The 25,229-nt window shown below is 38.8% G+C and overlaps 1 protein-coding gene and 1 pseudogene across 29 annotated transcripts in view; both read right to left on the reverse strand.

Annotated features, from left to right (window-relative positions):
* GULP1 (GULP PTB domain containing engulfment adaptor 1) overlaps window positions 1-25,229 on the reverse strand; it is a 254,223-nt gene that overhangs the window by 191,333 nt on the left and 37,661 nt on the right. For 2 of the 29 annotated variants that reach the window (XM_069469650.1, XM_069469792.1), the window contains exon 2: window positions 2,145-2,155. The exons of the other annotated variants lie outside the window; for them this stretch is intronic. The gene's annotated coding sequence lies outside the window, so the exon portion shown is untranslated. The remainder of the gene's footprint in view (window positions 1-2,144; window positions 2,156-25,229) is intronic. 29 annotated transcript variants of the gene reach the window in all.
* The window catches only part of LOC138387326 (SIN3-HDAC complex-associated factor pseudogene), a 43,806-nt pseudogene continuing 37,110 nt past the window's right edge, over window positions 18,534-25,229 (reverse strand).

A 25,229-nucleotide genomic window follows, 5' to 3' on the forward strand; every position in this document is an offset into this window, starting at 1 on the left:
ATCTACATTCAGTTTTTGGCCCATGATGCTCAAGGGAGATGGGAATGGCCACCCAGGAAGAGACCACCCAAGAACAGCTACACAACTGGATGACTCAGTGGTCACAGAAATGCTTCCTCACAATCTGAAATCAATTCTGGAAATGTCTCTCCCCCATCTCTCAGCCTGTGATACAAATGCCAGGAATTAATAATTTCTCAACCCCACAAAACAAATAAGCACTCACCTTCTTATCATAAATCTCTCTATTATCTTGTCCTTAAAAGTTGGCTCAAATTTTTCTCTGTGAATTCTTTCCCCTCAAATTTTATGTGAGCTTTTTGTAACACTTTTGAAGCATACTTTGAAGAGTAGATGTTTTCAAAACAGAGTTCTACTTAACCAGTTCACCACCAGATTAATTGACTTTCTCCATTAAAGTGTCAACCATACCTACTGGTGCCCATAGCTACTTGAACACTCACAGCTACTAGACTTTGCCCCATTTATATTTACTTCTGTTCCACCAATTCTTTCATATGCTTACTATAATTATGACAACTGGCTGCCTAATAAACATCTATTCCTCACTCTTTCTTTCTAATCAAATAACAATTTAGCCAGGTATTTGCTCCTTGCTGTCACATTGTATATAGGCTATAAAAAGTTGAGACAAAATTATTAAATTTGGAAGAAATTTTCACTTAGGTCACAGTATAGATGCCCCTAAGTTCTCCCTTCTTTTCCTTCTTTTGAAGAAGTAAACACTGGGATGATCTATAACAGGTATTCTTCACATAAGAAAGTCTTTGTAGAACTACAAACACTGGACTCATACTCAAAGAAAGACCTTAATTTACAATAAAAGTAAATAAATGCAAATAAATGCATTTGTATAAATTTTCAGTTAAAATAAAATAGTTTAAGTAGATATGCATCTTTATGTAATTCACTTTAAACATCTTTACTATTACCTTATTAAGAATGGTTCCAGGAGTAGAATAGAGGACTTCTACTGTAACTACATAGTACTAGCTTTTATTGTTCAAATAACATGCCACTAAACTGCTTAAAAACAAACATTTTATGCTTGTATCAAAAAAAACATATTGATTGCTTTAAACATGTATAGATCACCTATAATTCTTGGTTACCTCTTTTCTTATCTCTAAAAGTCAAACAAAGTCCAAGATGGCAGACTAGAAGCATCCTGCACTAGCCACTCTCAAGGAAAGGATCAAAGATTGTGGATAGAGGTTCACCCATGGATGCACTGTCTCAGAGAGAGCATTGTGAATCATCAGATAAGCAACCAGAGACACCCAAAGTAAGGGAAAAAAGAGGATGGGTGATCCACTCAGCAAGATCGGAAAGTACCTGGGTGGAAGCATCCACACATGGGGAAAGGTTAAGGGAGACATCCCTGGACTCTGCACTTCCACAGTGGACACTGAAATCCAAGCCGTAAGTGGGTTCTCCCACTACAGCAGGCCTCCAAAATGATTATGGAGCTGCTTAGAGATTGTGCAGCAGCATTGCACCAGAGAGCAGGCATAGTGGGTCCCACCAGATCACTGCAACAGAGGCCAATCTGCACACTCAGCCCCAAAGTGCCCAGTCTGCAGAGGGGTCAGCTCTACTGCAGCCACCTCCCCATTACGCTTTCCAGGTCACGATGAGGGCGTGGGGAGGGTGGGCACTCTCACAGCACTGTGACTGTGTGCCAGACATCCCCCAATCCCCTTCCCATTGGCTGCCTCCTGGGGATCCAAGTAGAGCAGGTGCCCACTGGCCTTTAGCTTCTGCTGATGCCATCTTGCCACCTCCATAGTGCTGCTGCTGCCACCTGAGGTGCTCTGCCACAGCTGGACCTGGGCAGAGGGAGAGCTCCAGCCACTATGACTTCCTAGCAGGAACCCATCCATCTCCCTGGCTCTACCACCTGCAGGTGGCCCAGCCCTGAGGCCCAAGGAGCAACCCTGCTACCAGCTGCAGTCCCATAACCAGCCCAGGCACCAGCCAAGACCCCTGACCTGTCCAGGTGCCCGCAAATGTTCCACACACCACACAGGCACCTGCCAAATTCCTGCAACCTGCTCTACCACTGGCTGCAGTCTAGCCATGCACCTAGGCATTCACGAAGGCACTGCAACATGGCCCACCACCGACTGAAATCCTGTGACATACCCAGGTGCCTACCGAAGTCATATGACCTGCCAAGGCACTGGCTAAGTTCCCATGACCTGCGCATGCACATGCTAAGGTCTTGCAACCCATATAGGTGCCCTCCAAGTTCCTATGAAATACTCAAGAACAGGCCAAGTCCCCATGACATACCCAGACACCTAGCAAGGTTCCACAACATGCCCTGCCATGAGCTGTAATACTGTGATGCATCTAGGCACTCACCAAGGTCCCACAACCCACCCAGGTGCTGGTCAAGGTCATGCCACCTGCCTCTGTGGAGAGATACTTGCCCAGCCCCCAGTCCAAGCTTTCAAAAGTGGCCTGGGGACCAATCCACAAATCTGAAAGAATAGCCCATGGCACCAGTGTGGACTATAACAACCACAGAGGAATAGGACAGTGTAGGAGAACACCTGCATTACAGGCTCTCAGTGCATCCACCCCCCTCCTACTGGATCAATCCTCCAGGGTAGGATACAAAAGCATTAGTAGGGATTACTCCTCCTCCTTACTAAGTAGGAGAATTCCCAGAAAAACAGAACAGGTATGTCACAAACCTAACAGCCCTGAGCTGAGAGAAGAGGTTTCAGATGAACAAAAGAATTCTGGCAACATGAAAAAAAAAACAAGCTAATTCGACACCCCAAAAGGATCATGCTAGATCCACAGCAGTGAACCCCAACCAAAAGGAAATCTTCAAAATGTCAGAAATGGAAATCAGAATATGGATGGTGAACAGGATGAATGGAATTGAAGAGGAAGTTCAAAACAAACAAAGAAATCACTAAAGAGATAGGCAACATAAGAAAGGTTACAACAGAACTTAAAGAAATGAAAGGGTCATTTAGGGAATTATAAAATGCAGCAGAAGCTTTAGCAACAGACTAGACTAAACAGAAGAAAGAATCTCAGAGCTTGAAGACAAGGCTTCTGAATTTACCCAGTTAGTGGAAGACACAGGAAAAAGGATAAAGAAGAAATGAACAATCACTCAGAGAAATATGCAACTATATGAAAGGAACCAATATACAAATTATAGGTATCCCAGAGGGAGAAGAAGAAAAAGTAAAAAGCATGGAAAATCTATTTGAGAAGATTACTGAGAAGAACTTCTCTAGCATTGCCAGAGATACAGATATACAGATATCTAAGTTTCAAGAGATGGGGAGCTAAATGTACATAAGTACTAGCATATCCTGGAAATAACAGCTTTCTGTATAATGATTAGCATATATTTTTATTACAGAAGTAGCAAAAATAAAACGGGATTTAATTCTAAAATCTTTGGGGGATGTCTCTGGCATTAATATGATGTACAGAGAATAACATTCTTATATAAAATACACTTAGAACTAAATAATCGGTGAATCGAGGTCATTTGAAACTAATTTTTATATTGTATTATTTCACCTGTTTCTTTAATACAAGTGCTTAAAATATGTATGGTTTGAAGAGCAGTCCACAAAAGATATGTCCAAGTGCACAAGGTAACTCTGGTACCTGCTAATGTTACCTTATTTGTAAACAGGCTCATTCTAGACTGTTATAATAAAAATCTCAAGTATATCTGCTGATGAAGCACAATAAAGGAGCATATAGGAGGCCGGGCGCGGTGGCTCACGCCTGTAATCCTAGCACTCTGGGAGGCCGAGGCGGGTGGATTGCTCAAGGTCAGGAGTTCGAGACCAGCCTGAGCGAGACCCCGTCTCTACTAAAAATAGAAAGACATTATATGGACAACTAAAAATCTATATAGAAAAAATTAGCCGGGCATAGTGGCGCATGCCTGTAGTCCCAGCTACTCGGGAGGCTGAGGCAGTAGGATCGCTTAAGCCGAGCAGTCTGAGGTTGCTGTGAGCTAAGCTGACGCCACGGCACTCACTCTAGCCTGGGCAACAAAGTGAGACTCTGTCTCAACAACAACAACAACAAAAAAAAAAAAAAAGGAGCATATAGGAAGACGTAAGAAAAGAAAAACATTTAGAAAAGAGCCTGGACCAAAATAAATTGCTGTAAAGAACTAGCCTGGTGTAATAAAAACCGTAAGTCCTAGAGTTAAACTGGCAGTTTCTCTTCTTGTTTCTACCACTTTTTTAGTTATATGAATTGGGCAAGGTATTTAACCTCTCTGAGCCACAAATTCCTACTTCATTCATGTAATGAAAGAAAATAGTACTCCTTCATTATGTAGTTGTGAGAAAGAAATGTGACAATCTGCATTAAAAACTTTGTGCATTTCCAGGCATATGGTAGACTTTGAATAAATGTCATCTATTACTAATTAGAATGAAATTTTCATAATGGATTATCTGAAAATTGATTCTTTATGGAAGATATAAATTCCCATGAGACTCCCTGAGAAGCTAATCTAGTCTCTCTTTCCCAGTGACAGTTGCTCTAATTTTAAAGAACTTCACCTGGAAAATTGATATTAAGTAAGATATTATTAAGAATGTCCCTGAATTAAGAAACAGTTACCCTCTATCTTTAACTAAGGTTATTATTCACTTCAATAACACAGAAAATAAAGGGTTTCTGGCCCCAAGTTATGCTTTCTTTTGTTCCACCATTTCCCAGGTGATCACTTCCTAAAGGCGGCCCATCAGCTCTCTTGGTCTGCATGATCCTACATTATTTTGATACAGACAACAATCATACAAATCTCTGTCCACGTTCTTTTTAGGTTAATCAGTATTAAGTAACACTTGTACAAAGTCCTTTTTTTTTTTTTTTTTTTTTTTTTTTTTTTTTTTTTTGAGACAGAGTCTCACTTTGTTGCCCAGGCTAGAGTGAGTGCCGTGGCGTCAGCCTAGCTCACAGCAACCTCAAACTCCTGGGCTCAAGGGATCCTCCTGTCTCAGCCTCCCGAGTAGTTGGGATTACAGGCATGCACCACCATGCCCGGCTAATTTTTTCTATATATATTTTTTAGCTGTCCATATAATTTCTTTCTATTTTTTTAGTAGAGATGGGGTCTCGCTCTTGCTCAGGCTGGTCTCGAACTCCTGAGCTCAAACGATCCGCCCACCTCGGCCTCCCAGAGTGCTAGGATTACAGGCGTGAGCCACCGCGCCCGGCCCAAAGTCCTTTTTAATTAATACTCAACACGTGATAACAGTACTTTAGAGTCCACACGGAAACACTGAGCACTCATTTCCTGATAAAATTCCAAACCTATAAATGAGGCATTCATTCCCATTATACAAATAAGGACACTGAAGCTCAGAGGAGCTTAGTGAATTGCGTAAGTCGCAGGATTATATTTGTCTAATATATAATGTTTTCTTTTTAAGTTCTTATTATATAGAAAATCAAACATTTCAAAATGTAAACAGAATAAAATAATAAACCATCATGTACACATCACTTACCTATAATACATAGTTTGAAGATCTAATTTCAATTTCTCAAAATTTCCCTAATGAGACAACAAATGTACATCCCCAGCCTTAGTACTGTAGTAGTGTATAATTAAAAATTTGTATCATGTCTTAAAACAAAAGGAGAAAACGTGAAAATCAAAAAAGATAGTCTAGAATGAGAATTTTTTATCCAAAGCATTATCTATAAACCCATCTAAAGACAAAGGGACTATCCCTAGGTGATAACACTAAGTGACAATAAATGTGCTACCAAAAATTTAATTGACAAAGCATGATCTAAGCAGTAAGTCTTTGAAATTTCACTGGCAAAGGCAAAGCCTAAATATGCATAAGCCTAATGATTACATCTCATGTAAAGACACTTCATGTCAAATATCTGCTTTTAAATTGACACTCCAAGTAAGGTACTCTTAAAGCATATCTGGTATCATAAGAGATAAGTCTTTAAATAAGAAAAATGGGGTGCCTCATTTCTCTCCTGTTTGTAACAGTGAGCAATTTCATTAAGGTAAACAATAAGCTAAATATTCCCAGGACTCAATCACCAATTTTACCGACATAGGTATTGGAAGAAGGATTTTCTATGCTCGTAGTCCTCATGAAGAGTATTGCACCCAACAGAACATCAATAAAAAAGAAAAGCAAATTGAGCTATAATTATAAAAATAACTTCTAGGAAATAAAATTGGCAGAAGTTAGTGAAGATTGAGAATTTCAACAGAGAGTGGAGTGATAGCCAGAGAGGCAGAAAATGGAAATCCATTTCAGAGTAGTAGCTACATTATTAGCAACTCTTCTGAGACAAGCCTGGCACAGGTACTAGATAGATGGGAGTGGTGATAATTATAAACATATTTTCACCTGACTTTTGTACAGCTATTAAGAAACACTTAAATTTTAGAAGCCCTTTCTCAGATGCACTATCATATACTTCATAACAGGCTGCTTACATGTCTTATTGAAAGAACGACTACTACACAGACATAAAAAATTTCTCCAAAAATGAATATATGTTCAGAGTTGTGGTTAATAGTTAAGTACCTCAGCTTTACTGACTAGGGGAGATCTTACTGAGAGAGAAATTGTCCAGAGTAATGCATTCCTTATCACTGACATATCTGAAAACCTAGAGAGATTTTATATCGAGTAAGAAGGTAGCATCTTTGTACTATATCCTGCTTCTTATGTTAAGAGAGGCAAAAAAAAAAAAAAAAAAGGCTTACAGAAGAATACAACTGAATATTTAGCCTGGCTCCCCATGAATGCAAAGAATAAAACAGGCCTAGATAATAGGAAGAAATTTACAAATACTAATTTTGAAAATAAAAGTATGGAAAATAACATTTTGAAATAAGCAGTGTTTACATCTCCAGGTCATTTTTGGCCACTAATTGCCCAAGAATCCTAGAGTTGAAATGAATCTCATAGATCTAATGCATCTCAGACATACGTAGGAAATCTTCCTGTCCCCTACTTTCAGATTCAAGGCACTGACAGTGAGTTCTTAATTGCAAACAACATAACTGCACTCTAGTTAACTTAAGCAAAAGCAATTTATGGAAGGATATTAGAGACTAATTGAAACTTTAAGACTGCAAGAGAACCAAGCTATGCAGTCAGGAACAGACATAAATCTGGCTCTGTGACCTCAGCACTGCTACCATCACCAGGCATACTCACTGAAGTCCACTTTGCTAACCAAGATCTGGGTACCAGATACCATATTATTAATGTAAACTCTGTCTTCCCTTCCCCTGTCAACAAAATGCATCTGTCACTATCATTGCCAGAATGGATTCCATGGTGCCTATTTCTTGTCAGTAATTTCCAATTCAAAGTCTTATCTGTGTGCATTTGAATAACAGAGCCTGGGTCATAGGTATCTGTCCTAGTTGCAAAAGAGGTAGGGGAAGCAAGTTTCCAACTTCCATTCTGGGAAATTACTCACAAGGAAGGATTTCTTCAAACCTCGAAAGGTATCAAAGATGTTATAAGGAAATAGCAAAGAAGTCAAAGGCATCAAAGATGTGAGGACATTTTCATGGATTTCCCTGGAGTATTTATACACTGAGAAACAGTCTCAACCACTGACTATAAGTCTACGATCTGGACCTGCCAACCTCTCACCCTGTCTCCTGTCACTGTCTTCCCACCAACCACACTGGTCTTCAATGGTACTCCTATATGCAAAGCTTTTGCAGGCTTTAGATTTTCTGTTCCTAAGCTTCTTTCTGCCTTAAACTCCATACTCCCAAATGTCCTCATTGCTGACTTCTGCTTTGCACTGGGGTATCACCTTAAATGTAACTTCCTCAGGGAAGACTTCCCAGACCACCCCAACCATGTGTGTCCCCCACCACACTCCAGCGCACTCCAGCCACATTCTTCCTTGCCACCCTGTTCTGTTTGCTTCATGGCACTGACAGCTATTTGATTTTGTTTAATTTGTTTATTTTCAGCCTAACTTGCCATAATGTAAGCTCTGGGGGATTACGGATCTTGTCTGTTCTTTTTGCTGTTCTATCTTCAGCACTGAGAACAGTGTCTGGCCCACAGTAGCCTTTCAAGTATGCGTTGCATAATGAATGAATACCTGCTATAGTTTCACAAGCCCATTTTATAAATGTGGAGACTGAGGAAGAGATGTTCATGATTTGTATATGATCACATAGTATATTAGTGATCCAAGGGCAAGCCCTTGATACCCAACCATGCAATATTCAGAATGAGAAAGATACAAGAATTTTCACCTGCTTATTAGAGAAAAGCAGCAGCAGGGCAGCGCAGAAAGGACACTGACTAGTAAAAAAACATGAGCTCTAGGATTATACATTTCTGAGTCCAGATCTGTGCCCCCAAATCTAATATAAACCTTACAGGATTTTTGAGAGAATTATATGTGACCTTATATGTAAAGAGCTTTTTATAATGCAACATGTATAGGTACTTCATAATCGGAAGATATAAAAATTATTAATTGATGAGCAATGATATCCATGTCTGAGTTCACATTCTTTTAATAATATGCTAAGGGAGACATACTCAATATAATCTAAATTAGAGAGTCCTCATGTATAAAATGGAAGTGTTCTTACTGTCATACAACTTAAATTTAGGTAATCTGCTCTATGCCAGGCATGCGTTATACACAGGTTGAAGTCTCTAAGTTTCATTCTAGCTATTAACACTAAGAGCATTTCAATCTCTTATTGTCATTTCGAAAGATCATCTTGTCACTGTAAACTAATGGCAAAAATAGGCTATTATTTTCACTTCTTTCATTTATTTCAAAGCACTTACTGAATCAAACACTGTACAAAGTATTGGTGACACAGAAGCCACTGAAAATAACCCCTATCCCAAAAGTACTTAGTGCTTAATGAGAGAAACAGACAAAAGGAACATTAGCAGTAATGTAATGTATAAAGGATACAATAGAAACCCAGAGGAATGGTACCCAATCCAGACTTCATTTACTTAGAAAAAGCTTTTTAGTAAAAGTGATTTCTGAGCAGAATCCTAGCTGAAGGATGAGAAGGAGTTAACCAGGATTATAAAAGGTCAGAAATGCTCAGAAATTCTTTGTAGATCCAGAGAAAACAGCATCTGCAAAGGCCCAGTAGAGAATTTAAGCATGGAATCTCTAAGAAACTGATATGTTGGAGAAAATAGAGTCACAATGATCCAAGAAGAAAGAATATCAAAAAAGGGCATGTCCCCAAACCCCTCCAAGAGTGCTACTGCTACAAATAATTAATTTCCCTTAATTACTCTGCTTTCCCCAAAAAAGAGAAAGAAATTCTTCCATTATTATATTACCTTTCTAGTCTGGCACTAATCCTCACTTTTTTGCTAGAATTTATCATATTTTTAAAATATATATTTTTATTAAAACTCATGTTCCTTTTTTAATTCCTTTTATATTAGCAACTTTTCTTAAAAGAATTGTCCCTTATGCCTTTCTCTGTGCCTGGAATGCCTTCGAGTCACCTTCCTTTGGCAATTTTCTCTAATTCCTGCAAGCAGCATTTTTCATTTTCTCCTATAAAGTGACACACTTTCTACATTATTTCCATTATAGTTCTCAGCAAAATGCCTTTTAATAAGTTTCTCTCTTCCTAGACTGAGATTCCAGAAGAAAGGTTTTGATCTTTGTTTTACAAACACTATCTTTTTTTTTGTAATAAACATTTTAAATTTTAGAATTACAGAAAAGTTGCAAAGGCAGTACAAATAGTTCCCTATTCCCTAGGGATCTTTTTAAAATTCAGATTTTGATTCAGTAGGTCAGGGAAAGTCCCAATATTTTAAATTTATAACAAGCTTCCACCCGATACAAATGCTGCTGGGCTAGGAAGGAACCACGGTTTTGATAAGGTATGAGTGTCAGGTACATCAGGACTAAGATTCTCAACTCTAGCTGCAAATCAGAATCAACTTGGGAAGGTTTTATTTGTTTGCTTTTAAATTCTATTACCTGGGCCCCACCCCCAGAGATTCTAATTGAATTCAGCTGCTATAGACCCAGGAATCTGTATTTCAAAAAAAACTTTTCAGGTGATTCCAAAGTGTAGCCATAGTTGAGAATCACTTGTCCTAAGTTGTTAGATACCCATATCCTAGCAGGCTCTCCACTTCCTCCTCCACAAAACAGAAATAATTATAAGCATACCAAAGGTTTTATTGGGACTAAGTGAAATAGTGAAAGCAAAGCACTAAATGCAGCACCTATTACATTATAGAGTGTTTAAAAATGTTAATTACAAATTTTTCAAAGTAAATTCTGACAGGCAAAAGAACATGTAAATCCACATTTCTCAACAATAAACTTCAGAAAACATTCTTCCTAAGCTGTCTTCCCAGGGTTAGACAGCTCTCAGATCCCCAGCTGTCACAAAAACATTTTAAAAGGGCAAAAAGTTCAATGTTAGGGTGGAGTCACTACAGAAATTCCCTAGTCTTTAGGGAATGTGGTCTAAGTATCCTTTGATTAATTCAACAGGCCCTGCAGCTGAGCCTGGAATGAGGGAGTCCCTGCCTATGTGGGACAGAAACAGCTTTGTATGGGTACAGTCCAAAGAGTGGCCAGTTGGGTCTAAGCTGCTTATTATAGAACAATGAATGATCACATCATAACTGCAGCTGGTCTTACAGAGAGATCTCTGAGAATCGTATGGTTTCAAACTGTTGTTCATACGCGTGAGGGCAAAGCTCGTAACAAAATTCAGAGTAGTAATATTGTCGTTAAAATTCAAATAAGAAGACACTGGTAATTGTAAAATTACATGTCTTCTAAATTGGCTCCTTTTAACATAAAATCCCTTCTCTAACCCTAAGAAGTACAAAAGTAATTCTACTTTTAACAGACACTGAAGGTTAAGGAATCATCTTTTCTTTATTTTCCTTAAATTAAGTTTAGTAGGTTCTTGGGATAATTAGAAAAGAGAAGCCAGCGTTTACAGATTAAGAGATGTCATACATTGAGTTAGAAAAGAATAAATATAAAGAGAATTAAATCCTAGCATGACCTATATCTATTTCTACTTAGTAACAGATATGAACTTTCACCAAAATATTCTCATCTACTTGAACAGCTGAAATACTATTTCTGCCCCTTAATAACTTTTGCCTCAAACACTTACTAGTATTAGAATAGTCTCCTAATGGGTTTCTCTATCTCCAGCCGCCTCTCCTCTATTCTACCTGTCACACTGATCAAGTTGCTTACCTAAATTTCCAAATTCTTTAAAATGGCACATAAGATGCTCCAAGATCAGGCTCTTGCTTACCTATCCAAAGTTACCTCTTGAAATTCCCTCATTGGCATCCAGCCCTCTAACCATATAAAATTACTTACAGTTCCCAATTTATAACACTCTAGGCCACATTTCTATGGCTTTGCATATGCCTTTTAAGGGAAAAATCTCTCTCCAATCCTCCATCTATTTAGGTAAGACTGTGTCTCACTTTCAAGACTCAACTTATTCAACTACTCTTCAGTGAAATCACTCCAGAGTTTGCCAAGCAGAGACAGCACTTCTGCTCTTTATGTCACTTTGCCTCTTCCGCTATAGGAGGGATTTGGTACACAAGATCTTCTTTCTAGCTCTAGCGATTGCTACTGCTCCTGAAAAGACTCAGCAGCAGTAAGAATGTTGCCACATTAGATAAGTCTATTTCATCCTTGCAAGTCTCCAAGGTGATTTTGTAGAAGAGGGGGTGATAAATCACTCATGCAAGTGTATTATTTTAATAAATTTAATAGATATTCATTGAGGAAACAGGACACATAAAGATTAGTAAAAATATAAGTTGTCCATTAAAATTTATTACTTTTAATGATAAAAGCAATATATAATAATTATAGAAATCATTATCTTTACATTAAGATGTAAAGATAAGTAAAAGCATAAATTGTCCAACAAGCAGAAATAATCAACCATTTATAAAATTTGGGGGATATCCTCCTAGATTTCTTATACATAGATGCTATTCAACACAAAAATGGAATTTCTCATACATAGATGCTATTCAACACAAAAATGGAATCAATTGTATAAACTATTTCATAACTGAATTTTCCAATCCACAGTATTATGTGGTGAGTTATAATAACAATTCACACTTATAATTACATGAAATGTTTGTTAAAAATGTAAATTGCTGAATTCTATGTCTGATTACTGCAACAATCTATGGATAGGAAGTCCTGGAATATTCAACTTAACCCTCTAAGTGATTCTGTTGGTACAGTAAACTTTCAGAGCCACTAACCACAGATAGTGCTTTCAAATCACTATGGTAAAATGGCCCAAAGTGGAGGTTTCAAAGATATTTATTTTGGCTACACAAAAGAAAGCTAAAGAGCTCTTACAAAATGAAATGGGTAACCATCCCAGTTGATTAGCCCCTGGCACTCTGCAAATAGATTTTGAATAACTACTGTCAGAGATGTGGTGGTCATTCTGTATCAGGAAAGAGGTTGAAAGAGATCATTTCTAAGGTCTGTCTCAACTGTAAAATTCCAAGACTCCATAATTAAAGAATGTTAAGGCTAAATTATACATCAGAGGCAAAAAAGGAATAGTTACCTGGGAAGACAGTTATGAAACTAGCTGGATATATTTTTTAGGGAATGGTGATAAGGTAGCTCTCAGAGCTGTCAGAAACTTTGTACATAATTAATTGAAAATATTCTTTTTTTAGACAAGATTAAGATTTTTTAACTGATAATCCTGTGGTTCAAAATGTCTTCCTTGGTAGCACTAACACAGAGCAAATAAACACTAAAGGCTCTAGCCGAAACAAAGTGAAGGATGCATCTTTGGCATACCTGGCCCATTATGACCTGTCTGGGGGCTGGGGGAAAGAAGTCTGTGGAACTATGGAAACACTAGCAATCTAATTTAACCTTTTCATTTTCAAGGAACCTGAAGCCCAGAGGAATTCAGTGTTGTAAATTCATATGGCTAGTTGGTGACAAAATATTCTAGATATCCATACTTCTGACTCCTAGTCTATAGTAATAAAGACCTCTTTACTATTGCAAATTGCCTTTTATTCAAAATCCTAAAAGTTAGATATAAATCACAGAAGGCCCAACTGTTTGAAATTGTATATGTATAATGATGCCACACTGTAAACAAATGGCTTAAAATAATTACATTTTAAAAGCAGATTGACATTTCAAGGATAGCTGCAATAATGCTCCTTATGTTCGCTTCTCTGAATTGTAATTTAATTCTCCGTTTGGCAGGAAAATCAGTGATTACTCTCATTTTGTGACATTTAAATAAAAGTGCCTTCCAAAAAGACAAATGATATTTTCAAACATACTTCTTCTGTTATACACACTTTATATGTTTGCATAGACATGTCGGTATTTTATGGATATGCACATTTATAGGTATTTAATGTAGTATATATGTTAATTATAGAATCTATTGTTCTTTATTTTGTATAAAATGTATAAATATATATTTAATCTTAATAATGTTGTTTTTAAAGGTCAGCAAGACTGACTCAACCACCATATATTTACAGTGAAAATTATATTTACAAATATCCAACTAAAGAGCTTGAGAATCAACAGCCTAGGTAATTTCAGCAAGTCTCATAACTTTAAATACTATCTACATGCTGATGATTCCTAAATTTGTATCCCTAGCCTAGACATTTCCTAAGAACAGCCTACTGAATACATCTACTCCAATGCATCTCATTAACAGGTAAAAAATCAAATTCCTAATCTTCCGCCCTAAACTCTTCCTCCAATGGTTATTCTCATATTACAAAAGACAGATTCATTCACCCAGTTGCTAAACTTGACATAAATCTGGACAACTCTCTTAACATCTTACATCCATCAGCAAATTCTGTCCCTGTCCTACCAAAATACCCCCAGAAATCTATTGCTTCTCACTATCTTTGCCGGTACAATCACCATCATCTTTCCCAGTAGCCTCCTAATTGGTCTCCCTGCTTCCATCTTTGTCCTCATACAGATTATTCTCCAAATAGTAGCCAAAAAGGCATATTAAAATTTGTCATCATCTCCAATGACTTCCAATCTTACACTCAGTATAAGCCCTATAGAGACATTCTATGATCTTCCCACCTCATTCTACTACGTCTCTGACTTAATTTCCTATTTCTCTCCCACTTACTCACCTCATTTCAGCCACCCAGTCCATCACGCTGTCCATCCAACATTCCAAAGAAAGAGCTGCTGTTTTTCTATGCAGAAGGGTCTTTCCTTACACATCTCCATGGCTTTTTTCCTCACCTCCTTCACGTGTACTGAGCACGTCAAACCATCACAGACTATTATTTGTATTCCTAGACTAGTATCCATATCAGTCATGATCCTAATACGTGAGTGCCACATTAAATTAAGATAACTGATGAAGAGTTTAATAGAGGACTATTTACAAGGATGTGGGAAGAATGTAGTAAAACCAAAAGGAAAAATACGGAACTTCAGGGATAGTAATAATCAGCCTATTGCCTCCCTCAGACCTGAAGGGATAAGAGGAAGGGAAAATACTGAAAACTAGAAAAAGGGTCCAACTGAGAGGGCTACCTTGAGAAAAATACTGATGATTGGAGGAGGACAGCAGTCAGTCTGAGGCCACCTAGGACAAAGGAGCTGAGAGAATAAATACCCTGAACTCACACTTCTCCCTCCCTGGGATCTTTTTCCAGAGGGCCTACTACTATACTCCACCTTGGTTTGCTTCCCAGGGCAGAGAGCAGGATGGAGAGGAGTGGAGAATGGATCTGGAGGAGGCAATGTAACATACCCAACCCACTACCTTACTCCATTTCTCCCTAACTCTCTTACCTGCTTTGTATTTTCCCATAGCACATATCGTTATCTGACATATGATGTATTTTGTTTATTTGCATTCCTCTCCCACTAGACTTTTAGCACTTTAAGGGCATCGATTTTTGTCTATTTGTGTATTGTAGTCTCCCAAGCACCTAACACAGTACCTAGCACATATTAGGCACTCAAACAATATTTGTTGAATAAATCAATAGATGCAACAGTGACTGTCCACTGAATAGGGCTTTGAAACAGGCTATATAAACTATTTCCTTAAGGAGAACTCCTCTTCTTCCAACCTAATTGGATAGGCCAATTAGTAGGTCAGGAGGCACTGAGGTCACCCAAAGGAGAGACTAAAGAGGTTTGCAAGAGCTTGATATGGTGAATAAACTGTGAGGCATCTTGCATGCCTCAGATTCTGCTTTAAAGAACTTAAAGTTTGTTATAACATTCAATCAAATAGGGAAATATAAAAGAAAGGAGGTAGGGTCATATGTGGGTATTGAAAGTCCTCCCTCTACTGCCTTGAAGGTGATTTATGAGTTAAGATATGATTCATGACATTTCATGTATATCATAGATGTTTCTGATTTTTATAAAGTAGAAAAGAAAGTAATATATAAGTTATTTCCAAAAGACAAGGGACTATTAAATGTTTAAATATCCATCTTATAAACCCGTGTTCAACATGAATAAATCAAGCCAGGGCTCTTAAGGGCTCTCATTGTCCTGGCAAGAGTTCACTGAAGAAAAGTCTTTGAAGAAAAGACATTAGAAGAACCTCTGATACCTTGGTTTCCTAAATCATTTGTGATATTTGCGGACTCGTATGCAGCAATCAAAAAAGCATTACTTATTTTGCTTCCCAGACTCTCCAAAGCTGGTACAATTAAAGGAAATAATAAAACAATGGGGCAGAAGAACAAATATCTGTTTTATTTGTGAAAACTGAGGAATTCATGTTGGTCGAAAATTTATTAGCAAGTAATATATATGCTGATTCTAGCAGCACCTCCCAGGCCACCCCAGTAGAAAAGGCAAAATAGCACTCAGGGTAACATATTAAGAGAAACGAAAGTGGAAAAAACTAGAAAATATCCCTAGAAAAGGTCTTCCACACCCACCACTCCCAGTTCCCATTAAGAGAAGAAAGAATATCATTCACTGAGGATCCCTGTCTGTCTTCATTTTCATGAAAGGGAAGATGGGAATCAACAAAGTTGACAGCAGATAGAGAGGGATGGAAATAGATCGATTGAGTCGTTATGAACTTCTTGAAATTTAATCTTAACCCTAGAAACATACCCTTATCCTCTCTAGTAGCAGTCTTATAATGTATTTACATCCTGTTATACAACTTCTCCTCTGAAAGGAAATCAGATATGTTACTATGATTGCTCTCCAATTAAAGAAGTTATAAAAATAATGTTTGAGTTACTATGGGAAATCTGTTTGCTATAGGATCCCATTCCATATGCCTCCCTTTTAGGTGCAGACCCAGGTGTCATGAACTTTGAAGCCTACACAATGGGAGTAGGGGAGCCCTTTAAGAGAATATAATCAATTTCAAAATACTACATGTTTAAATAATTTGACAATTATCAAAAAAATCACAAAATCCAGGAAAACTACATGCAGCTTTAGGTAATGACTATACATGCTTCTGTATGCTTTTCTTTTTTGGTGTTTTGTTTTGTTTTGTTTTACTTTGGCTCATACACTTTGGTTGCTTCTTCATATTTTAATGATTTTATAATGTTTTCTTTTTTAAAATTTTCTCATAAGACTAAATTTACTGAATACCCTAGTAAAAGCTTTGATTATAAATATCCAATAGTTTAAAACAGACAAAACAGTTTTATAGATTTCTAATATATTAATACAAAGTGCATGATTATACACAATACATGCTAAAGGCAAAGAGAGGTGGAAGAAGAAAAAGAAGACTGTGGTTGAGGTCTAGTAATAAACACATAAATACAGAAGGGGAGGTGAACCATATTATAGTATATTTTAACACCAAGACTGCACCAAAATGTTTGAAAAAAAAATTCAAAATAACCCAGGAGGATGATAACGGCTGGACTCTTGCAATATACCTCAAAGCCGACCCAACTCACTGTGTAGTATGTGCATACAGTGACTTGTAGTACATGTATGTTTTTTCTTCCCAAAAGGAAGAAATATAAAATGTTAAGTTTAGATTATGCCATATAAAACTATAGGTTGTCCATAAAAAGTGGCTCATTCCTTATTGTTATGTTATCCAACTTTTAAAATCTACTTTCAAAATAAGCACTGAGTTATGTCATTATAAAACAAGCAAATGTACCTCCCTCATTATGAAAAGTCTGAATTGGTAATATGTTTTTCCTGAACTTTTAGAAAATATGTAGTGAGAATAATTTGGTTTGGGTTCAAATGAGAGGCTTTTATGAGGATTTTAGAATTAAAGAGCTCCACATTCAGGACATCTTAATGCTCAGAAAGCCTGACTAAAAGAAACCAAACCCAAACCAACCCACTCAGCATAAAGATACACTTCTTTTCTTTCAGTAAATTCTACTTTAAATATAAAGTTTTTAAAAAACCAAAGACTCCAATAGTTTAAAACAAGTCAAATACCCTCTCTACGTAGGTAAGAACTTCCCAAAGTCAACTGAAGAAATTCAGAATTAAAACTGAATTGTGCATATTTTCAATGAAGTACCAAATAGTCATATAACACGAGCACAAATTAATTGTTGATACACTCAGCAAGCCCTATAAGAGATATGTCCCAAGAAGTACTAACTATTGTTTTGTGTCAAGACTCGCACATTTTATTTTTCAGATAGTTTAACATTTTTGATAGACTGTATTCTCTACCATGTGGTAATTCTGGTGCTATTTCTATAGGATCTTGCCTATCCTAAAGATTTGCCATTTCCCCAAGAGGAACTTTGATTCACATAAAATGAAATCTTTATAAAATATTGATATGAAGGGAAGTGACACAGGGTGCAACATCACAGTCAAGTTACCTCGCTGTGTATTTAGAAATTACTTTCTCCTTCAAGGTATTTGCACCAGAATGTTCAGTGTGTCCTGCTTAATAATCAGTAGTACAGGCTTGAATCTTCAGAACCTTGGCAAGACCTTAATATTTCAAAATTATTAACAATTACCTCTAGGGGCAATCCATGCTACTGAGTTATGACAAATTTATTATCATGAGGGAAAACAAGTGTAGCCAGCCATCTTAAAAATTATTCCAACCGCTGCTTCTCAATGTAGTAATAGAAATACTAAAACTATATCTAGTTTATCGTACAACAAATCTCATCTCTGTCCCCTGAAATTTTCCTAGTTTCCTTCATGAGAAAGGGATTTTTTTAAAAAAAGACTTAAAACACACTTTACATCAGTATTCAGTTTTGTTACAAGACACTCAGCATCTTAAATATTATGTACACGTCTTCTTTTAGTAAGCTACACACTGGCTTCAGAGTTTGTGGGACTGGGAGGGTAATAACCCATTCAAAACTACTCTAGATACTGTCTTTTGGCAGAATAGCAGGTATTCCAAGTTAAAAATGGGAGGGTCAGTTTGCGGCTTTGTGGTCTGTTCAAAATTTACATCATTTTTTGTTCCCTTTCTACATAAACCTCAGTCACTGCTCCTGAGAAGAGAGAGGCAGAGGCTCTGGCCCTGCTTCTCCAGCGTCTCAGCAACTGGTTTCTTATGGCTGCAGCAAGGCCTGAATAGATGTGTGTCCAGGAGGACTTCCCCCAGATGGCCTTTATAGATGATCCCATAACATATTTTTTGTTTTTTTCCAGTGTGTGAGATCAAAAAAAAAACCCCCACAAAACTGGTGTTCTGTTAGAGCCGGAAGCCAGCTCTGTATCTGAGCCATTATCTGACCGATTACTGTTAACAAGGAGATTAAGCTGGCGAGGCATTTGAGGTGGTACTGAAAGCATTAGAATTTGAGGTTTAAATTCCTTCTGTAATTTACTGATCTGGTTGGTTTTTATCCTGTTTCCAGATTTTCCAGGTTTTTATCTTGTTTTCGCTTTCTTTGGTTTCAATGCAGTTTTAGATTGGATCCTGCCATGGCATCTACCATATGATTCCAGTTTTTTTGTTGTTTTCTGTTTTTGTTTTTTGTTTTTATCCTACTGGCAACTTCTTCCATCTTTTCACAATCAGGACACAGGCATTGGAGATATCACCTGACCAAGCCTCAAGCAACCCCAGCAGTTCTGAAAGTCCCTTTCATAACGTTTACTGTCAGTGAATCGAGAACTGGAAGACTTAGCTCTGTAAGTACAGCAGACCTCTGTACTTTGGCACATCTTTGGCTTATGAAAAACTAACAGCTTTTCTTCTGGGCAATATTCTTTCAAAAGCAGCCATTCTATGTGAAATAATTTTCCGGAGGTGTGGAGTGCACACCAGGCCGACCCCACCTCTAAGCACTCCCTCCTCCTCAACTCCGCTTTTATAATATTGTCTATGGAGAAGCTAGAAAGATAATTCAATCTTTCCTCTGTCAGGGTTGATCAAAGTGTTGTTTCCTCTCTACCCACATGCTTTCAGTGCCAGTGCTCTTAGATGCATGCATATCACAAAATGACCTCTGGTCATGTACTTTTACTCATCAGTCTGGGTAGGTAAGCTCATTAGGAAGCAGTAAGAGAAGTAGGAAGATTCCTGGAAGACATTCCTTTACCAGGTCAGTAGACATAAAATTATAGACTGAAGTAACTTTGAACCACATAAATATTAGGTTGACCATATGAGATTGCCAATGTTCAATCATTTTTGACCTCCAAGAATGACAGTTTCATATGGCTCACACTAATATATCCCACTAAGCCCAAAATAAATGTATCCACAATGTATTCATCCCATTAGCCAGATTTCAAAATTGCTCATGGCCAGTCTAACATCACTTTGCACTAGAGGAAATATGAAAAGAGAGGAGTAGGAATGCAAAAAGACCACAGTCTTAATCTGATTGTGTTTAAATCATCTTAATTGCAAATTTTACATGTGATCATGTGTGATAAAGCCCAGAGTCTTGGACAGAACCTGGGAAAATAAGGGGCCCTGAGACCTATGGTACCTTAACTTCATAGTAAATAGTCTCTACAGTCCCAGTCCTCTCACTGAAAATTTTGTCATCTGACCATTTCCAAGGAAACTTGTAAGGGACATCTGAAAAGTAAACACAATTCTCTTTCCCCCCAAAGAAACATTAATAGTTCCCACATGTCACAAAGAAATGATTCCCAATTTATAGGCACAAGAAGAGCAGAACCCTGTCCATCTATTGCCAGATTCAAATAATCCTGTCCGAAATGAAGAAAATTTCTATGAAACAAAGAGCCCTATGTTGACACAGGAATCTCATCTCCTTATCATTATTCCCGAGGGCATTCATCAATCGCATGCTCTGTACACTAGGCACCTTGCCCTCATGTGGGCACTTGTAAAACATAGCAGCCTCTGATCAAAATGATCTCAATGCAAAATGTAAACGTGTGCTTTATCTGGAATCAGACACCAGGCTATTTGCTAACTGGCCCTACAGTGAAAGAGTTTTCTGGCCGTATGTTTTTTAAATCTGACACAAAATGCCACACAGAGAACAGAGTTCATTTAGAGCCCTCAACCCATTTCAATGAGAATCGTTTCTGTTTTTTTTTTCTTCTGGTTTTCCAGATAAGTCTCTCCACCAAAGACTGATGCCTTGTATAGGCAAACTGTTTAGCTGCCGAATTCTGCTGAGTTGGCAGCACAGCCCAGGAAAACTGTGCTGAGTCCACACAATAGCCACCATCTGTTGCAGAGCTTCTAGGCACAGTGTCATCAGCATGAAACACAGTGTCAGCCCTAATAATTAAAGGACTGCTTTGGAAGCTAAAGCAAATGATGGAAACGTATTCCAGAAGGTCATTAACACCTGGCTTCTTTGCAATAATTGAGAATAGTGCTACATAAGGAGAATAAATAAAACTATATCAAGTGTTTACTCCACTTATATTTCAAAAGGTATCAATTAAAGTCAACATAGACTTCAGATTCGGATCAGACAGCCTCAGCTATGCCACTAGCTGATACATTAGCATTGATAAAAGTAATTACAACAACAACAACAATAATAAAACTTTCATTTATTGAAGGGCTACTATGTGTCAGGCACTTTGTAAGCTGCTTCAGAGATACAGCTTAATTCTCACATTAATCCAATAAGAAAGGTGTTATTATCTAAAAGGCAAACTATTTTAACCCTCTCAGCCTCATTTTTTATCTGTAAAACAAAGATAATTTCATTTATTTCTGTGAGATTTTGGTAAAAATTAAAGATAATATAGGTAAAGTATTGAGCATTCAATAGCAAATGAATGAAATAAAATACCTGTTATTAAAATATAACTAAGCTCTTAAAGCTTATACAGATTGTATATACAAGGAAATATTAGATCTAGACTCAACATGTCTAACGTAGAGTACAGAAAACCTCAAGCATCCCATCAGATGAGCTAGGACTCTGCCTTGCTGATTCCGCAGATTTAAAGAATAAGCCAACAAAAATGAAGCAGAGTAGCTGATTAGGGTACATTATCATTTAAAGTAGTCAGCATGTATTAAAAACCCACTCCAGTATAGTAGGAAACTGCAAAGAAGGTAATAAATACAGTCTTTCTGGAATCGTATTTTAAGGATACAGAATATATATGGGTATTATATTGTCTTATCATTTGAGACAATGCACACAAAAATTATAATGATATGTGTGCCAAAACAATGCATTACTCCAGACACTCAGAAATCAAGGATCTATGAAGAATAAGAGCTGAGACATATTTATGCTCGCTGTATAATTTTCAGATTAAAATTCATCTTTAACACGAAAGTGATGTGGACATGCCAAGTGACAAGGATAGCTATGATCCTAAGCCAGTCAATACTTACCCTGTGGAGAGTTACTGCCATTATCTCCATATACCATCCTTCCTTTTGTCCCCTGCCCTATTAATCAAAATGCCTCAAAGGTAGATAGGATATGAAGCCAAGAGAAGCCTTAGAAAATAATCTGGCTTCCAGTCTCCAAATTTTCATAGTAGTCCTATAAATTAAACATAAAAATTTGTAGCTGGGATAACAATTGCTACTAATGGAAAAGTAAATTTATCACAGTGCTCTGGGTTATTGTCACACCTAAATCAGAATAAAATCATGGACATGGATATCCTGTTCTCGGACAGAAACAGTAAAGAAAATCAAACTTAAAATAATTTTAATTGCCATGAGATTGAACAAGGAATGAAGTGACAATAGCTGAATTTTATTTGTTCTCCTTTTATTAATTCTGCTATATTCAAAGCTGCCAGTCTGAAATATAATCAAGAATTATATTGCATTCTCTAAGGAGTCCACCAGGCCTCCTAAGTTTCTAAGTTTCTGGCAAACTTAGATGCCCCAGATTCGCCCAAGTTACAGACTATCAACATGATTTGGTATAATCTACTTTAAGAATATTCAAATATCTGAACTGAGTTTTGGAAAAAATATATCAATAAAAGTTTCAATAGTTTTGTTTAGCACCAACACACTTGCCATTGATTTCATTAGATTGGAAATGAGCCTACAGTTTAAATTAAATTAATGTTTAAGTTGGTTAAATAACTAAGCTGAGGTAAAAACTTAAAGGTTCTTAAGTCACTACATTCAATGTCTTAAAAGTTCAACTTAGATTGGGGAATCAAAGATGGCGGAGTGGTGGTGACGGCCTGAATCTGCGCTCCCGGGAAGGAAGGCATCGATCCGGACCTGCCACAACGCTAGAAGACCGCTCCCACACAGGAACAGCGGTGTGAATCCACGGAGAATCAGCGTGGGACAAACAGAGCGAGTGAGGTCTGAGGTGAACGAAAATTGGGAACGCGGGACAGACACTAGCCAGCGGAGCACGGGTCGGATACACCCGCCCCCAGCCGGGGCGGGTGCAGCCTCTCGGGAAAGCGGCTAGCCCTCCGCTCCCAATTAAATAGAGCCCTGACCCAGGCCAGCGCAGAATCACTGAGGGATACGTGGCGCATTGGAGACAGGAGGCTTTTTTGAGAAATTACCTTAGAACCTGGGGGATCTCAGCTGAGACAGCGCTTGGCGAGGAGGGACGGATCTGCCCCAGGGCAGAAAAACACAAAAGACTCCCGGACAGCAAATAGCGTTGTACCCCGTGCTGCCTTTTTCGGCAGTTCTCCAGCCGGTCACCCCCGGTGCGTGTCCTTGCTGGCCAGCCCCTGGGCAGTGGCGGTCTCTGCCTGCCGGGGAGCCGGTCCCCTCCAGCCCCGGAGCTTGGCAGGCGCCATCTTGAAAGCCAGAGCGAAACGGCTCGGGAGCCAAAAAGTGCCCAGCGGCTCTTTCTGCCGGTGCTGCCTTTTTCGGCGGTTCTCCAGCCGGTCACCCCCGGTGCGTGTCCTTGCTGGCCAGCCCCTGGGCAGTGGTGGTCTCAGCCTGCCGAGGAGCCGGTCTCCTCCAGCCCCGGAGCTTGGCAGGCGCCATCTTGAAAGCGAGGGCGAAACCGCTCAGGAGCCATAAAGTGCCGAGCGGCTCTCTCTGCCCGGCGCCCTCCGCTGGTCTCTGAACCAACGCCAGGAGTACGGGATATGCCGGGGCCGCGCTCGGGGTGAAGGGGCAGAGCTGCGCTAAGGCAAAAAAAAAAAAAAAAAACACGAACAAGAAGAATAGGCTCGCCGAACTGTATATTTTATTCTTGGTAAATTTCTTCTGGGTTTTGTTTGTTTGTGTTTGTGTTTGTTTTTGTTTTTGGGGGGTTTTTTCTTTTTTTTTTTCTTTCCTTTTCTTTTCTTTTTCTTTTTTTTTCCGGCGGCAGACAGCCTCGGCGGGCACCTTTGCCCTCTGGGCCTCTGGCTGCCGCACCTTTTTGAGCGCGGAGGTTGGATCCCCACCACCCTCGGAGCTGTGCGGGCGCGCAGACGTCATCTTGAAATCCACTGCGAAACCGCCCGGGACCCAGCCGGGCGGGCGTGAAGGGGCGGAGCTGTGCTAAGGTGTAAAAACAAAAACATCTAATGGCCGCTCCGGACCCAGCCGAGCGGAAGTGAAGGGGCGGAGCTGTGCTAAGGCGTAAAACAAACAAACAAACAAAAAAACATTGAGTCGCTGAATTATATACTTCAGATTTGTGTATCTTTCTAACTTGCAGTGTGGTGAAGTGCTATGTAGTTTGTTTTTGTTCATTTTTGTTGGCGTTTTTGGTGTTTTTTGGTTTGGCTTTTTGCGTTTCTTTTCTTTTTTTTTTTTTTTTTTCTTTTTTTTTTTTTTCTTTCTTTTTCTTCTTTTTTTTCTTTTCTCTTTCGTTTTCTCCTCTTTCTTTTCTTTCTTTCCTTTTCTTTTTTCTTTCTTTTTTTTTTTTTCTTTCTCTTCTCTTTCTCCTCTCTTCTCACCTTCTAACTGCAGACCCACGGTGAGCTTTGGAACTGGCCAGGTCCCTGGCTCTGGTACATACCGGATCCTGAGTAGTCACCCCCAGGGCCGGATATCTGCGGGCACGCAATTGCCACTCTAGAGCCCACAGCCAAGTCACTGCGGAGCAATAGGGTACCAAGAGGCTCCCTGGACGGCCCTCTCCCCTGGTCCACGGACCTTATATAGGATCCCTGCCCAAGTGTAAACACTGAATACTTCTCCAGAAGCGAGAGTGTGGAACCTGATCCCTGGGGACATTGGGCCAAGACAGACTTTTGCCCGTGGGAGCTACAGCAACTGGGGCGCTGAGCAAGCAAAGTCACCGTCCTCTCCCCATAGCTAGTATCTTGCCGGCAAATAGAGTCAGAAACCTCCCCTATAGAGGAAGAACCAAAGGGAAACAAACAAACAAACAAACAAAGAGAATTTCAGTCTACTATTAGTGTGGACCCTGCCTACCTTCTGAAAGACCACAACACAATGTCCTAACTCACCAAAGCGGTCCTGGATCACTCCAATCCTCTAGGATTGGACCCATCGGAAGCAGTCCCCCAACGGAAACAGAAAAATCTCTGAACAATACACAACAGTCTCCCCCTCTTGCCAAAAGAAGCAACATACCTAGACTGTTTCACAGCCTAAGAATAGAGCACAAAGAGTCCTGTTAACCAGACTAAACCTATAAGTAAAGATCCAACGACAAATCTAGATGGGAAGGGCCCAGCGAAAAAACACGGAGAGCAAAAAGAATCAAATGGAAAGCTCATCCCCAAAGAGAAATACCAGCTCCCAACCATTTGACACAAACCAGACTCAAAACACCAACATGTCACAGGAAGAATTCCAATTATGGATTATAAAC

This window comes from Eulemur rufifrons, chromosome 1 (genome assembly GCF_041146395.1).
Source record: "Eulemur rufifrons isolate Redbay chromosome 1, OSU_ERuf_1, whole genome shotgun sequence".
Classification (NCBI taxonomy): Eukaryota; Metazoa; Chordata; class Mammalia; order Primates; family Lemuridae; genus Eulemur; species Eulemur rufifrons.